Genomic DNA, 16,935 nt, shown 5'->3' on the forward strand with positions numbered 1-16,935 from the left:
TTAATTAACTTTATTTTCAAACATCACATTAAAACAACATTGTACAAATCCACAACTTAATAGTCAGTGCATTTTAAATTCAATCATTATCTAGAAGTATATAAGTAAGTTAAGCCAAATTCTGATAAGTCAAAAAACTGTTTGACTGGAGCTTTTCTGAAATGTAAAGAAAGCAGGGCTGCAGCCATCGTCATAGAGTCGCATCAGCTGTCAATTAAAAAATGCATCAGCGTCCCACGTCATTACCAATCTGTGCACCATGATGGTAGCAAAATAAAACATAACAAGAAAAGGATTTTGTTGTATTGCCTGCATAAGTAGACTATACAGAATATAATGGAATTTATGTCACGGAAAAGATAATGCAGCTTCAACAGAGACTGAAACGGTTTATAACTGGGTGAGGCTAGTAAGAGGTGAACTGTGAGGGATTTTTATGAAGTTTGCCAAAGCTATTTTTCAATTTTACATGGAGGGGAGCACAATGTGAAGCGACAATGTAAAAGTGTGTCACACAAGAAATGCACAGCTGAAAAAGCCGCCTGCTGATCTACGGACTCATTTTTACTCAAACCCAGAGATGACTGCCAGATAGACAAAGTAACAGCAGCCGAGATTACCCGTGTTAAAGTTAAAAAGCTTGTAAAGTTTTTTTCAAAGTTGTGCTAATTCATTGTTTTGCACTAACAGGCAAAGCAGAGATTGGTGAACGTAATGTGAGATCTTTGTTAAATTCAAATTTATGACATCATCATAGTGCTGGTAATGTGTCTTACGTCCCGCAGAAGCATCTTTGATGTCCCACATCGTTTTTTAATATCTGGTCACCCTAGGTGTGTGTTTTAAACTGCTGTTGACTCTATTTCGGGCTCTGTATGTGTTCCATAGATATTAGAAATTAATTCTGTATAATCATCTCTGCTTAGATAGATACACACATAGACACAGATTATATGAAAATAATTCAGTTAGAACACAGCATGAGAACTACGTTTGTCTTGAGTGTGGCATTTCAGGATTTCATCTGTATTTAGTGCAACAAGCAGTTGCTTGTGTTTGGCTCCATACTGCACTGTAGTTATTAAAGTAAGTAAGAAAGGATTCATTGTCACAGCCATTATCTAAACCCAGTCACATGGATCATCTTGTGCCAGAGAACCCAATTCATTTTTACCACTACATTCCTGAACTGTTTGGTAAGACCCATAGGGGTCCTTTTCCTCCCCTGCGCCCTCCTCCCTCCACCCACTCTTGTCTGGATTCCTGCTTCCATCTTCATTTGAGTAAAATTAATTTAACTCACAAGAATGTTCCATGGCCTCAGAAGGCACTAGCTTTTACTTTCTGTGAGACCACTAACTTAAATCTAAACTAAACGTTAACCTTACTTTAAAATTAGTCTCCACCCTATAAGTGACAATTGACTCCTGTGACATTTTTCAGTAGGTTTTGTAATTACACAACCAGTTAAAAATTTTATCAAAGCTATGAAGCACATAAGTAGCAAACACAAAATGTGAAATAACGCAAAACACCTTTCATATTTTACTTTTTTCAAAGTAGTCTCCTGTTGATTACTGTTTTGCACACTCTTGGCATCTCTGGATGAGCTTCACGAGATAGTCACCTGAAATGATTTTCTAACAGTCTTGAAGAAGTTCCCAAAGGTAGTAATACCAAACCATTGAGTATAGACTGAACTGGGATACAATACAATCCAAAAATGTGGGGGAGATTTAGATACATTTACAACTTAAAACAAACTGAGCTACAATGAAGATTCAGTTGATTATTTAATGCAGATTATAAAAGTTATCTATCAAAGCCCAGCTAATTTCTGCAGTGGTTTATGTTACAGGTATCTCTTACTGTAAGCAAGCACGTGGCGACAGTGGAGGGGACCACATCTATTTTAACGGGAAGAAACGTCCAGGAGAAGTGGTCACATCCACTACAACTGGCTGGAAGTTGAAAGGACAGGACAGACATGGAAAAAAGATAGAAGCATTGCCCCCTTTAGTCTTTTTAATGGAAAAGAAAAACAAAGACAATACAGAAAGTTAATGACAACAATAGCTCTGTGAGTAACCCCTTTCAGATCATAGTTTCACAACGCGCCCCCAAGAACTCCCTATAACGGATCACTTTGTGTTTTCACATCATATAAGTGAGTCTGCCGGGATGCGGGATGACAGGCGTTTCAAGCTTTCAGATTGTCCAGCTGGGGAAACGTTACACAGTTTACAATTTGCAGCATTCGTTTGCATAAGATATGTGGGATTTGTCCCTTGGACAAGATTTGCATATCTTATGCAAATTTGTCCACACTCAGTCCACACTCAGTGGACAAATTTGTCCACACTCAGTGCTCGGCTCTGTGTCACAATCCTTAAGCATGCCCACTGCCTAAATCCATTCAGTGCTTTAAATACAAGCAAAGTTCTGAGTGCCATCCTTATCATGTTATTTTCAGGATCAGATTCTTCTGATCAAGATTACATTTCATAATGGTTTGTGATTTATGACTACCTGCCAAGGTGGACCAAGGGCATAATATCGGATGATCGACTTCTGTCCCCCTTTTCTCTGTCACCAGATCGCTAGCTATAATAAACATATGTAGATCACGGAAGGAACGAATAATCTGAATGGGGCGAAAGACTCAGCTAAACAACTGAGCTAGAAGAAAAAAGAAAAGTGCACAAAGTTAATGGCAGAAGTAGTCTCATCAGTAAATATATCAAGTAAAGAGACAGTTAAATAGAGAAGGGTTGAGCCAGGGGTACTTTTTAATTTGAAAGAAGATCAAACAGAGTATACAAAATGAATGGCAGAAATTGCTCCATCAATGACTCCATCCATGAAACCTACAACTAAACACTGAAGCAATGGCTGCTAAGCAAACGTTTGTTGGAAAACAAAAACAGTGAGAAGACAAAGTCATTAGCAGCAACATGGTGCATAGGTGGAGAGCATCTGTCATTGTTTTAGGAACCGATTTGACCCACATGCAGAAAACACTCAGGAGAATCTGAATAATTTAACAGGTTTATTTTGAGAAAAGATGTTGTCTGGTCTGTACCGGTTGGGTAAACTCGCCAACTGTGAGAAAGAAAACAGAATGAGAGTAATGGTTTTACCTGAGAAACAGAAACTGACTGATACTTTGTCTTACTAGGTCTTGGAATGAGAATCGCCAAGAGGAGAGTAATGCGGGGAACTGGAAGCCTAATGTATAAGAGATGTCATATCTCTTGTACACAAAGCAGCAGCACATCAGCACCAGATGTGTTGTGACCACATCTGTTTTACACATTTGTATCAGATAACTGAGTGAGTTTATGATTCATATCCCACTTTCGGGAACTCTGTCTCCTTTACTCCTTTATTTTTGTCTTTCAAAGAGCTAAAAGTTTTATCAGTGGACTTAACCTAATCTTATTAAGCTTAAGTCCTGTCTCACTTTGGTGAGGCCCAGCCAAACGCGAGACGTAGGCTCGTGACTTCCCGGCTCTCACCTGGTGTTTATCTTGGCAGACTCCTCCTCTGTATATGATTTGTTTTCCCATTCTGCCTTTTCTTATCACACATTGTCAGCCTGTTATGATAAGCAATGTCCTCACATGCCCAAAATACAAAAGAATATTTGTTGCATCACAAATTGCTGGGGACGTAGAGGAATTAATAGGTAAATATCTATTTTCTCAAGAAATAATTTCTGCATTTTTTAAATTTTATTTAACGTTTTCTTTAACATTGCCACTGCAATTAAAGCAGCATAAAAGTTTGAATTTTCCTTTACGTTTTTTTTTTTGTGCCAGTTTTAATAACTTCATTAAAGAGAAGATTGACAGTTTTCACGTGCAGCTTTCTTGTAATATGAGAGTGACAGCCTATTCTTATAAACTAGCATTACAACACCACACAAATATAATGTGGTTACACACTGTAACCTGTAAGCCTTGAAACCACTGTACCCTCACTGTACCTTTTGATATCTCATTTTAACAATCAGTTTCTATCTTAAATTCATTTGTATAAACCACTATCATAAACCTCAGGTAAAACCTTTCTGTCCTGAGATCTGGACAGAAAATGCCTTATGTTTAATGAAACATTTCTGTAAACTTGCACAACTGCAAGGGCATGATTTGGACTACAATGACTGATCTGTTGCACCTTTCTGTTTACATCAACCTCATGGAAACAGTGATCAGCTAAGTTCCCTTTGACTCCACAGGTGCTTCATTAACTGATTTTATAAACACCTGCTGGGAGTTTGAAGTATGTTGAACTCTGCAGCTGACCTATACTGGAACACATTCTTCAGCGTTGGAATTAAGAACATGCTCTGTATACTGCTGTGAGCCGCTTGAGTTAAGACACATTCATCCTCATCACAAGCTCATTGATATGTCTTAAAATTTGTCCAACTTTATCTGCAAAAGATCTTGGATCAGCCATCTTGAACACCAGTCCTGACCTCCGATTTGACCTCTCCACAGTTTGGCAATCAGGACAACCTAAACTTCCCAGGATGAGAGAACTTTAAATCTAAATGTTATTCTTCTGAGACCTCAAAGGATACATTGTGTGGGTATCCAGAAGGACATACCAGGCTGTGAAAGAGGCTCTTTCTTGTTTTTTGCCCATTGGCCCCCTCCCAGTCTCTCCGGGGCGGCCTGTCTCTCTCCGACAACAGCTGCTCGCTGCCTGTGGAGGCCGGGGGTGAGCGGCACAGCTCCAGACATCTGTAGGCCCCGAGCCTTGGCCGCCTTGGTCTCTTTCTTTTTTACACACACATACATTGGAGGCCACAGTCTGCCTAGCACAAAGAGCTACATTCATTCCACTCATACAGTCTCTACTGGTGAGGAGACTGTCTGAAGCTCACAGTCTCTCACACTTTTTTATATCACCTGTCATTCTCTCAGGTAGTTGCTCACTTTTTAAGCTATATTTGTTTTTAGATTTAGGGTAAGTTGATTATATAATAAACTTTATAAGCTATGAAGGATGCAGATTGCAAGTAGATGACGCACATTGACACCTGTCTTAGGTCTCCTGACCAAATGCGACTCTCTTCATGAAAATCCGTGGGAAAGCATATAAGTATGCATGCAAGTTATCGTTAGCGTTTTACCTCCTCACCCTGAGAACAGGCATTCCAGTGCTAAGGGCTTGCTGACTAAGTTCACAAAAGGGATACGGAGAGAGGCCAAAGCGAACAGAGATCCTTTGTACAGGATGAATGTGGCCATGAGAAGTTTGGAAGCAGCATGGTTTGTGAACCATCACAAAGTTGCTTTTTAAGAGCAACTTCCCACTGACTGCAAACCTTCTACTTTCAACGGTAAAGCTCAAGGCTGGCCCTATATAGGTCATGCGTCGGCTTTGACACAGCCAGTCACCCCACACCACAACACCACGGAGTTAGTGTGAAAAGTTATTACTCCCCAAAAATGTGGTTTGAATAACATATGCAAGTTAGTGTTGGCATCACTACTCAGATTAAATGTGAGGGCTTAAATGGATAGAGTGAAATATTCATTTGTTCAATCTGCTTCTGTGCAAACCAGTCAAGTTTCTCCACATCAAACTGTATACACCTGCCGCCATGGAAGTGTTTGTAACACCAGAATTCATTGATTTGGTGGTGTGACCCAATGCTTTTGAAAATATAATGTATCTTTATTCTATAAAAATGTGGTAAATAGTTTTTAGAAAGCCTTATATTACCCCAATCATCATCATCCCGCAGTAATTCAACACTAGCTTTTGTAGGCACACAGTAAAACCATATACCGTGTTTTTTTTTAAAGAAAGCTCTAAAAATGGATATAGCATATTCCTACCATATATGAAAAGCTGATACCTTACTTGCTACTTGTGATGTTAAAACTCTGACTGACATTTTTGTGTTTTAAGGTTTCGACTTGCCTGCTTTATTGTCAAAAACATTCTGTTTTTCTTAAGATTGCAGTTTTCTTTCATTTTTTACCACATCAGTTTGCCTTTCTAATTTGCCTGAACTGTTTACGGAGTGATGGTTGCTAGTAGTAACACAAGATAAACAGTAATATTAGTATGAACCTCTGTACTCTGTTTAGTATAAGGATAGGTTATTCACTTTGGAGTTAAACTAACATATACTATACTATACTATACTATACTATACTATACTATACTATACTATACTATGCTGTGCTATGCTATGCTATGCTATGCTATGCTATGCTATGCTATGCTATGCTATGTTATGCTATGCTATGCTATGCCATGCTATGCTATGCTATACTATGCTAGGAGAAAACGTCTCTCTTGTGAATACACATGGCAGGTGACTATTCATCAAAGCTATTTTAGCATCAGGACACACAAAACTTTATGAGGCTTGTCAAGGTTTCCAACTATTATCCTGTTCATATAAAAACCTTTTTGCATACAACTAAAAGAAAACATTGGCTGCATCCAGGTTGTATAGGTCACCAATTATTGTGGTCCTGTATGTAAATACAGTTTTGCCTGTCTCCCCAGTTGAAAGCAGATTTACACTTACACTGCATAAAAGACACATTAAATCAGCCCAAAGTTTTCTTGTTTTAGGTCAGTTAGGATTGCCAATTGTTTTTCTTTCTGCTAAATGCCAGACTAATGAAAAATAGATTTTGTTTACTTCCTTTAATTTCAGAAGTTTACATACTGTATCTTTCAATGACTGTGCCTCTACAAAAAAAAGAAAACCCAGATGATTTTGCAAGCTTGTAATAGGTTGATTCATGACATTTGAGTTAATTGAAGGCCCACTTGCTAATGAATTTTAAGGCATCACCTCAAACAAGCTGCTTTTTTGAGTAAGATTATGGAAATCATGTCCAGTGTCATTATCATCCAGGAGTCAATGCTGCAAGTCAATGCTCACATCAAACCCAATGCAATTTGCTGGGTTTCCTTAGAAATAAAACTTTTTAACCAGTTTGAATAATGAACTGCATTTGAATGTGTTTCTTGGTAACTAGTATTAATTGGAATGTATGTACTTGACCTGACATCTGTCTGTATGATTCCATTGATTTGACAATGTAAAGTGCCTTGAGATGTCATGTGTTGTGAATTCAACAATAACTCAACTGAAATGAGATTGAATTGAAAAATTAAAAGATATCAGCCAAGATATCAGGAGGAAAAAAAAATGCATTAACATCAACTGCTTTAGCTTCAATCATTTCCCACAGTTCAGCAGCAATATCATCCTCGCCTTAACCCAAAGTAAGCATCTCACACAGTCAATGCAAACTTGTATTATCATCTGTTTCTGATTAGTGACAGCATCAGCAATGCCAAATGGGAGATATGGATCTCATTCCTCTGCAGACAATGCCTTATTCATTGGCAGACAGCTCAGATGTGGGAAGAGGATTTCTGCAAGTCGGACATGAGCCAATCCGCTCCTTCTGGGTTGCATGTTGTCCTTTAGCAGGGGGTGGTTGTAACATGGATAAGTAGAAGAATGTTGACTTAGACATGGGGAAATATGGACACTTACACTGTATTCACAGGTTTGTTGAGTCGGACAGAGCATACAAGAAGGTTAAAGCTCATTTGACATCAGGTCAATGTTCAAACCTCATTATATATAAAGAAACACAAAAGAGAAAGCTGTCTTCATCATTGTTTTATGTGCTTAGAAGGAGTCTATTATATTAGCAAGTCAAACAGTGTGTTTTGGATCACTTACAGTATATCAGTAACATGATTATCTTGTTTACCCAATTTGGGCTTGGCGACTCTGTGGTTATGCTCTGCCTACAAGGTAAATGTATATTGTTATCAGATATAGAGTTGACAGCAGAGAACACACAAAGCCTACTAAGGGCATCCTAATCAAAATGTTTGAAAAGCAAATCGTATTCCAAAAGCAACTAAAATTCAGGTCACATCTTGATGTTTAAACTTTGATTATCACCTCAAAAGTGGCAGTAACAACAGCTTTAATTTACTTTGCTGCACCTGCCTTTACACTGTCCAACTGTACCACTGCTGCAGCAGCAACATATTAAATCAAGTTCAGAGGTGGTTGACCTATGGTACAACCAAATGCTGACATAAACAGCTCATAATGCGTGTGACTGTAAGACCATAAAATCTCCACACAGGCTGGCACTGTTTAAATCTTTCACCATCATCCTCTCCTCTGTTAAATATTTTACCAAGGATGAGAGCATTCCTCTACTTTGACTGTTTGAAGATAAAATCATCGCTGATTTCAAAGCACATTTAAGACATACATCTGGACAACAGATGTGAAAAACTTTACTTCAATAGACTCATCTGACTTGGGCGTGCAGAGTTATGCAATATTCATTTTTGTTACTGCATTGAAAAGTGAAGTTGAACAAAACCAACACATGACTGTTTTCTTATGTCAACAAAAGGAAGACTTGCTGTCTACCAGTGCTTACTGCTTTATATTCCACTTGTATAGATTTTTGAAACACACTGTACCATATTACCCTGACCCAAATTGAAGTTGTTGGAGGTCTAAGGCAGACTTTCATTTGGTGGGGGATAGAGGGTGGAGCACCTAAAGTCAACCCCACTAGCCACCTCAATGCCACTGAACTCAAACAAGGGGCACAAAGCAGCAATGATTACTTGTACTGCATGTTGGGCTGACCCTGTATTGTACTCGTACTCGTACTTGTCGTCTTCAGCTTTATCTGGGACCGGGTTGTGGGAGCAGCAGACTCAGCAGAGACACCCAGACGTCTCTCTCCCCAGACACCTCCTCCAGCTCCTCTGGGGGTAGCCTAAGGCATTCCCAGGCCAGCCGAGAGACATAGTCCCTCCAGCATGTCCTGGGCTGTCCCCTGGGCCTCCTCCCGGTAGGACGTGACTGGAACACCTCCCAAGGAAGGCGTCCAGGAGGCATCTGGTATAGATGCCCGAGCCACCCCAACTGGCTCCTCTCGATGTAGAGGAGCAGTGGCTCTACTCTGAGCCCCTCCCGGATGGCCGAGCTCCTCACCCTATCTTTAAGGGACTGGCCAGCCACCCTATGGAGGAAGCTCATTTCAGCCGCTTGTATCCGGGATCTCGTTTTTCGGTCATGACCCAAAGGTTACGATCATAGGTGAGGGTAGGAACGTAGACCGTCCGGTAAATCGAGAACTTCGCTTTTCGGCTCAGCTCTCTCTTCACCACAACGGACCAGCACAGTGCCCCCATTACTGCGGCAGCAATCCATCTGTTCATTCTTCCCCCACTCGTGAACAAGACCCCGAGATATTTGAACTCCTCCACTTGAGGCAGGAACTCCCCTCCAACCTGAAGAGGATAAGCAACCTATTTCTGGTCGAGAACCATGGCCTCGGACTAGGAGGAGCTGATCTTCATCCCAGCCGCTTCACACTCGGCTGCGAACCGGCCCAGCGCATGCTGTAGGTCTTGGCTAGAGTGGGCCAGTAGGACCATGTAATCTGCAAAAAGAAGAGACGAAATCCACTGGCCCCAAACCAGACCCCATAAAAGTTATGAACAGGACCGGTGACAAAGGGCAGCCCTGCCGGAGTCCAACATGCACTGGGAACAGGTCTGACTTAGTGCCTGTAATGTGGCCAAACTCCTGCTCCGCTTGTACAGAGACCCAATGGGCCCTAAAAAAGGGCCCCCGATTCCATACTCCTGGAGTACCCCCCACAGGGCACCATGAGGGACACAGTCGAATGCCTTCTCCAGGTCCACATAACACATGTGGACCGGTTGGGCAAACTCCCATAAACCCTTGAGTACCCTGTAGAGGGTATAGAGCTCTTCCACACTGCTCCTCCTGAAGCCGAGGTTTGACTATCGGCCGGACTCTCCTCTCCAATACCCTGGTGTAGGCCTTACCAGGGAGGCTGAGGAGTGTGATCCCCCTGTTGTTGGAACACACCCTCCGGTCCCCCTTCTTATGAAGAGTGTAAAAAACTTCAATAGACTCATCTGACTTGGGCGTGCAGAGTTATGCAATTGCATTTTTTTACTGCACCGAAAAGTGAAGTTGAACAAAACCAACAAATGTCTGTTTTCTTATGTCAACAAAAGGAAGACTTGCTCTCTACCAGTGCTTGCTGCTTTATATTCCACTTGTATAGATTTTTGAAACACACTGTACTGCCAATATGAGGCATAGTACTGTTGTGTCCACGTCCGCTTGTGCTTTGAGGCATAGTAAGCACCAGGTAGGCCTGAGGGAGAAAGTACTGGATACCAGTTGAGGGCTGCATGTTATCTGCAACAGCCTCAACAACAGGGAGTATTACCCTGACCCAAATTAAAGCTGTTGGAGGTGTAAGGCAGACTTTCATTTGTTGGGGGGTAGAGGGTGGAGCACCTAAAGTCAACCCCACTAGTCACCTCAATGCCACTGAACTGAAACAGGGGGCCCAAAACAGCAATGATTACTTGTCCTGCATGTTGGGCTGACCCTGTATTGTACTATGCAAAAATAAGAAAAAATGCAAAAATTACTTTTTTCACATTTAATTAACTAATACAAAAAATTACAAACACCTACCAAATACTATCAGATCTGTGTTACCTAACACCAGAATTTCATTTAAAAAGTAAAAGACATTAGATTCCTCTGTTACCTTCTTTTTTCAAGGTGGAATAATTCGAAATAATGTAAAATAAAATCATGATTCAAAAATGTATTTCTCTAATCTGCTGAGGTCTTTCTGCATGGAATTTCCATTTTCTTCCTGCACAAGACTCGGTTCACTCTGGTTACTCCAGCTTATGCCTATTATCAAAAAACAGGGTCATCAGGTTAATTAGAGATTCTTGTACCTAAGGACCTAAAACTGACCTTATGCTTGGTTATTCGTCTTGTATGTGTTGCCCTGCAATAGACTGGGGGTACCTGTTTGTCACTCATTGATCGTGCAAGGATGAAACAGGTGGAGGGATAGATTTTCTATAATTGGTATGACTTTAAAGTTATACATACAGCATACCAAACGCACATACACATACCAACGTATTTGATTACATTTTCCTTAGGAAACTGCATCTCAACCATGTGTTTTTACAACTACCAGCAAGCTTCTGGCTTGATTCTGACTGGAGATTTGACAATTTTTCATGGCAGAATTTATAAACCTCATTTAATTGTTTTGCTTCCTGCAACTTACCTGGCTTTTAAGCATACTCAGGGTTTGGAAAGGTAATTCCAGATGTTTAATGTTAGGCTGTTTTTTTTATTCCAAAACCGATTTTGATGTACGTTTAGGATAATTGTCCTGCTGGAGCATTCAACTTTGTCTGGAATTCAAATATCTAGTTGTTGATTTGAGGTGAAGTTGAGAAATTTGGAGTTAGGCCTTCTTCAATAAAGTATTCATGTTGCGCAATGTACCAGTCCCACTGGCATCAAAACTGCCATCAAAACAGCATTGTGGTGGTAGCATTATGGTGCGTTCACACCGAACGCGGATTCTGCGATAGGAGTGGCCGATTTACATGTTATCCCTATGTAGAGGCTCGTTCAGGAGCGGAGCGGTGCGGCACAGTGCGAAGGAGACGGAGAACGCGGTGCGGAAGGAGTGGAGGGAGAGCGATGGACGAGTTGTAAAATCTGAACTTTTTCCTAAATTCGCGTCACGCCAACCAATCAGGGACTGGATGTGACTGTGATGTAGGCTGAAAGACCACAGCGGAGAAGAAGCAGTTGTCAATGTTGTATGACTCAACTAATTATTTTTACCAAGACAAGTACGGAAAGGACCTGGCCTGGTTATGTTTAGGCACAAATATCTTATAATTAGGAGATGTGGACATTAAAAATCGGCTGTTTTTTAATTTACTCACCGAAGACAGATGGACAGCTGTTCAGCAGCGGGGATACAGCGCCGGTAGTTGGTGTCCCGGAGGCCGATCGTCTCCCAAAGTGGGACAGCAGATCTTCGAACTGGGTCCTGGATAGATGGAAGTACCGCTCAAATCGACCATCATCCAGACGCAGCTCCTGGAGTAGGTGGTGGTAATCTCTGAACTGTTCCCGTCCTTGAAGAATCTGGTGAACCCAGGGATGTCGACGTAGGCGGTGTTTTTCGGCTCTCCACAGGTAAAACACTGTAATTAGGTCCGTGAAATCCATGTTCAGTTGAAACCAGCAAGCAGCAGATGGAAGCTCCTCGTATTTGATGACGCGGTGAAGCGTTGCCGCTTGTTGCCATTTGGCAACGTGGAGTTCACGCGGAATGTCAAGAGAGCAAAAGCACACAAATGATGCGAAATATTTGCAGAATCCACGTTTGGTGTGAACGCACTATTAGAGGTTTACCACTACCACGACCATGTTTGACCGCTGGTACGTTTTTTTAGGCTTGAAAGTCTCACCATTTAAATGGTGCGTTATAACAAGTTTAAACTGTTTAAATCTATGTTAAAATAAATTTGATTGATTCTCAAATATTATTTCATACAAATTTAAATGCATAGCACATTCCAAATATATTTATACCTTGTTAATTTTATGCAAATGTGTAAATTAGCAAATGATATAAAATAAAATTGAGAAAAATAAAATGACACTGTTCTGAAACTGTAGGTGTAAGGATTTAAGTCTTTTAGTTTGTACATATTAGGATGCTGTGGTCGGAGAGACACTGAGCACCATATTAGTTAAGTACTGGATACTGTAGTGAAATATTTATTTTTCAGTTCACATATGTAAAGTTGTTAAAAAGGTGTGGATATATACAGTAAAAGGGATTTTTCTCACAAACAAGCAATTTTTTTCTAGCATTTCTCAATGAACTTCAAAAAGGAAAGAGACACCTCCTCTCACAATCCCTTCTTGTATTATTTACTCTTTAGTCTCAGACTCCCCACAATGTAATGTTAATTTTCATGGTAGGGAAACTATTCAAGCCCCTTTTCTTTAATAAGTCAGTGTTCTGATTTGTAAAGAGAGACATTTGTCTCAATAACTGTTTCACCTCAGCTTTGTGGGATGCTTCATTAGTACCACTGCTGAGTCATACGCAAACTTATTAAGTAGAATTTTGCACAACTAGACAGTGCAGTCATGTCTCAGCAAACAACTATATGAAATGTGTGCTAAAATCCATTTGACGTTTTCCATTCCTGATGTTTATTTAAGGGCCACAACCTTTTATGACAGGGAGGCATCAGTCACCATATGTAATTATGTTTTATAGTAAATAATTGCAGTAATACTCTGTAAGTAAGCATTTAAGATGTAATTGGCAAAATCAAATCAAATATAAACCCCCCCCCCACTAAGAATAGGGTTACAACTATGTGCCTATGTTTTCTTTAATACACCCCTAGTGACATTTAGAAAACAGTATCCAAGGACACCTTGTTCTTATCACTAAAACATGTGGATGGTTGGGAAAAGTGAGAAAGGAGATATTTACTACCTTCTTGGAGACATTGTCCTACAGACCTTTCTGCAAGAGAGCGGAATTCCTGATTACTTAAGTTGTCCAGGTCCTCAAGTAGCGAAGCAGCCACAGACCATTAGACTACCACTATGTTTGAGTGTAGGTGTGATGTTGAGGGTATGATTATCATATGAAATGGGCTTTATAAATACATGTGACTGGACTTGAATTGACTTCCTTATGTTTTATTTTTAATTAACATTTTCATATTTACAAATGGTAAATGCACAGTAGCTCAGACCAAACTTGAGGACATTACAAAAACTAACGAATATCAAGTATAATCATCAGGTCTGTAAAATGAAAAACCTTTAAGTGTCTGAGAGTCCAATTCAGGTTCTATGTACTGCAGGTAAGGGTCCCAGATTGAGTTGAAAGTACCCATAGAGGAGTTAAGCAAACATGTAATATATTCATTGGGTAAATATTCCGGTATATTGCCATGATCTCAGTGATGGTACTGAGTCGATAATCCAAAACCGCAGAATCTTCCTGGCAGTAAATGTCAATAGGTTGCCATCACTGATCCACCCCCATGCTTCACTCTGGGCATGCAACAGTCTGGGTGGTACGCTTCTTTGGGGCTTCTCCACACTGTAACTCTCCCGGATGTGGGGAAAACAGTAAAGGTGGACTCATCAGAGAACAACACATGTTTCACATTGTCCACAGCCCAAGATTTGCACTCCTTGCACCATTGAAACCGACGTTTGGCATTGGCATGAGTGACCAAAGGTTTGGCTATAGCAGCCCGGCCGTGTATATTGACCCTGTGGAGCTCCCGACGGACAGTTCTGGTGGAAACAGGAGAGTTGAGGTGCACATTTAATTCTGCCGTGATTTGGGCAGCCGTGGTTTTATGTTTTTTGGATACAATCCGGGTTAGCACCCAAACATCCCTTTCAGACAGCTTCCTCTTGCGTCCACAGTTAATCCTGTTGGATGTGGTTCGTCCTTCTTGGTGGTATGCTGACATTACCCTGGATACCGTGGCTCTTGATACATCACAAAGACTTGCTGTCTTGGTCACAGATGCGCCAGCAAGACGTGCACCAACAATTTGTCCTCTTTTGAACTCTGGTATGTCACCCATAATGATCTGTGCATTTCAATATTTTGAGCAAAACTGTGCTCTTACCCTGCTAATTGAACCTTCACACTCTGCTCTTACTGGTGCAATGTGCAATCAATGAAGACTGGCTACCAGGTTGGTCCAATTTAGCCATGAAACCTCCCACACTAAAATGACAGGTGTTTCAGTTTCATTGTCCAACCCCTGTATATGTGTCTGATGTAAAATCATAAAGTGAATTGATTTTGTTCTATTACAAACTGAAATACTTGCAGCCTTGTCCCATATGTCCAACCACACCTCAGGTTCTATAGAGGTTCTATAGAGATGCCCTATCCCCGAGGGACGTTTTTGATTTAGGAAACTGTTGAATTAGTTTGTCCCTCCTTTTGGGGGATTATTTTTAGTTAAATTACTGATGGTTGTGTATTTTGTTAAATTTATAGTCATTGTGTATTTTGGGTTTTACCCCTTATTTCTTTATTTTCATACAGTTTGTACTTTGTTAAGTATCCTCCTTTTGTTTGTTTTGTTAAAAATAACAGAAACTGAACTAAAAAGAAATAAATTACTCTTTCTTTCAAAAAACCAACAACACCTGGTTTGAATGTTTACTTCCCACTACCCCTAGACCGAGTGGGGTCGTAACACCTGTTTTGCAGAGAGTGAAGCAGATGGGAGTATTGGAGAGCAGTGCCTTTGATGTTCCTTTTCTAAAATGCTGTGTTAGTTTTGAGCTAGATGTAACAATTATGCTTTAGCCTTGGAGCTGTCCCATGGATCCAGTTTTGCCCAGTCACTATCTTATTGTTGAATTATAACACTGAACTTAACTGAAGCAAGTGAGCCTTGGGGTGTTAGATGCTGTTCTAGGTTCTTTGTGACCTCATGGATGAATCGTTCACAAGGTGGCAACTACTACACCCTACTGTACGATGTATTCTCCATTTGCTAGTAATGGTTCTCACTGCAGTTCACTGGAGCGTGGAGTTTAAAACATTCCCAAACTAATATTTGACAATAGAAATTATCGTTATTTTAAGATCTTTACTCCACTTCAACTTGTCAGAAAGGTTCTATCAATGTGATTCGTAAATCTACAGGTCAGGGGTCTATCAGGCCTAGGTGTGGCTAGTAATGCTAAAAATAAAAAATGTGGTTAAGTCCAGTAAATTCATGATTTAACAAAGGGGCCATTTGTCTTTTTACATGGGGCTAGGTCAGTTTGAGTAGCTTTTCTTCCTTCATAAATGAAATTATCATTTGAAACCTGAAATCTGTGTTTGTTCTGCTTATCTTAATTTAACTTTTGCATTTGTTCGATGATCTGAAACACTTGAATGAGAAAAAAGCAAAATGAGAACAGCTATAAGGGGGCAATTTCTTTTTCACAGTATTCTTAGATTTCGCTCCTACTGAGAGGAATGTATTTAGCTAAATGGTGTGTGCTATGTTTAACTCAGTCTTCCATTTTTATTTTGTTAGATAGAAGTTCAGTGCAGTTGTGTTTTCTGTAATTTACGGAACAAGCAAAGTTTCAAACTATTCCTCCTTCCTCTTCACCACTTAGAGCAGGGTTCATTTGAAAGGCACTGTTTGTAAAGGCTTTAGCGGTTGGTAAGTACTTCCTTTGTTTGGTGGGAGCACAGAACAGGGGTTAATATCTCCCAGGGAGTGACATACAAAGAGGGCCTTCAGCTCTCCTGGCCGGAGAAGGGTTGGCTGGATGAATGAGGCCAGGCCACAGGGCAAAGGTGCTAGGGAGGGCACTTAGGGGTGGGGAAGTGCAGGGGACAGGAGGCAGGTCAGAGCTTCACATGCCACCGGGGTGTTAGAGCAGAGGGATATGTCAAATGCTCAGCAGAGGATAAATGATTAGAGGTATTATTTACATCTATGTTGCAAAGGTTACAAGAGTTACAAGAGGTTAGGGTCACTATCAGTATACAACTAAGCTAAACCAATTACACAAAGACAAGAATTAGGTGATTATAACCTTTGGCCATTTGATCAGTGTTTAAAAAGCAGAATGTATTAATGCACAGTGGTGGAGCTTAGAGAATATTTAGCATTCGCTGTGCTCTGGACCTGATGCCTGCTCAGACCAGGCGTTATAAGTGGTTCAGTAGGAACACTGTTTATCATAGTGTACATTCATTACAAACAATTACCAACACCATGGTATCATAGCTATTCACTACTTACTCTAACAGACAGAAATAACTAGAAAACACCAGTAAAACTTTATATAAGTCTTTAAAAAGTATTTATACAACCTGAACATAGTCCCTAACAGGTTTTCTTCTATGATTGCCCTGTATTTGGTTTCATTCATCTTCTCGTTAACTCTTACCTGATTCCCTGTCTCAGGGGGTCAGTAAAAAATGATAAGAGTTGTGGTATTTC

Source organism: Girardinichthys multiradiatus, chromosome X, assembly GCF_021462225.1.
Source record: "Girardinichthys multiradiatus isolate DD_20200921_A chromosome X, DD_fGirMul_XY1, whole genome shotgun sequence".
NCBI lineage: Eukaryota > Metazoa > Chordata > Actinopteri > Cyprinodontiformes > Goodeidae > Girardinichthys > Girardinichthys multiradiatus.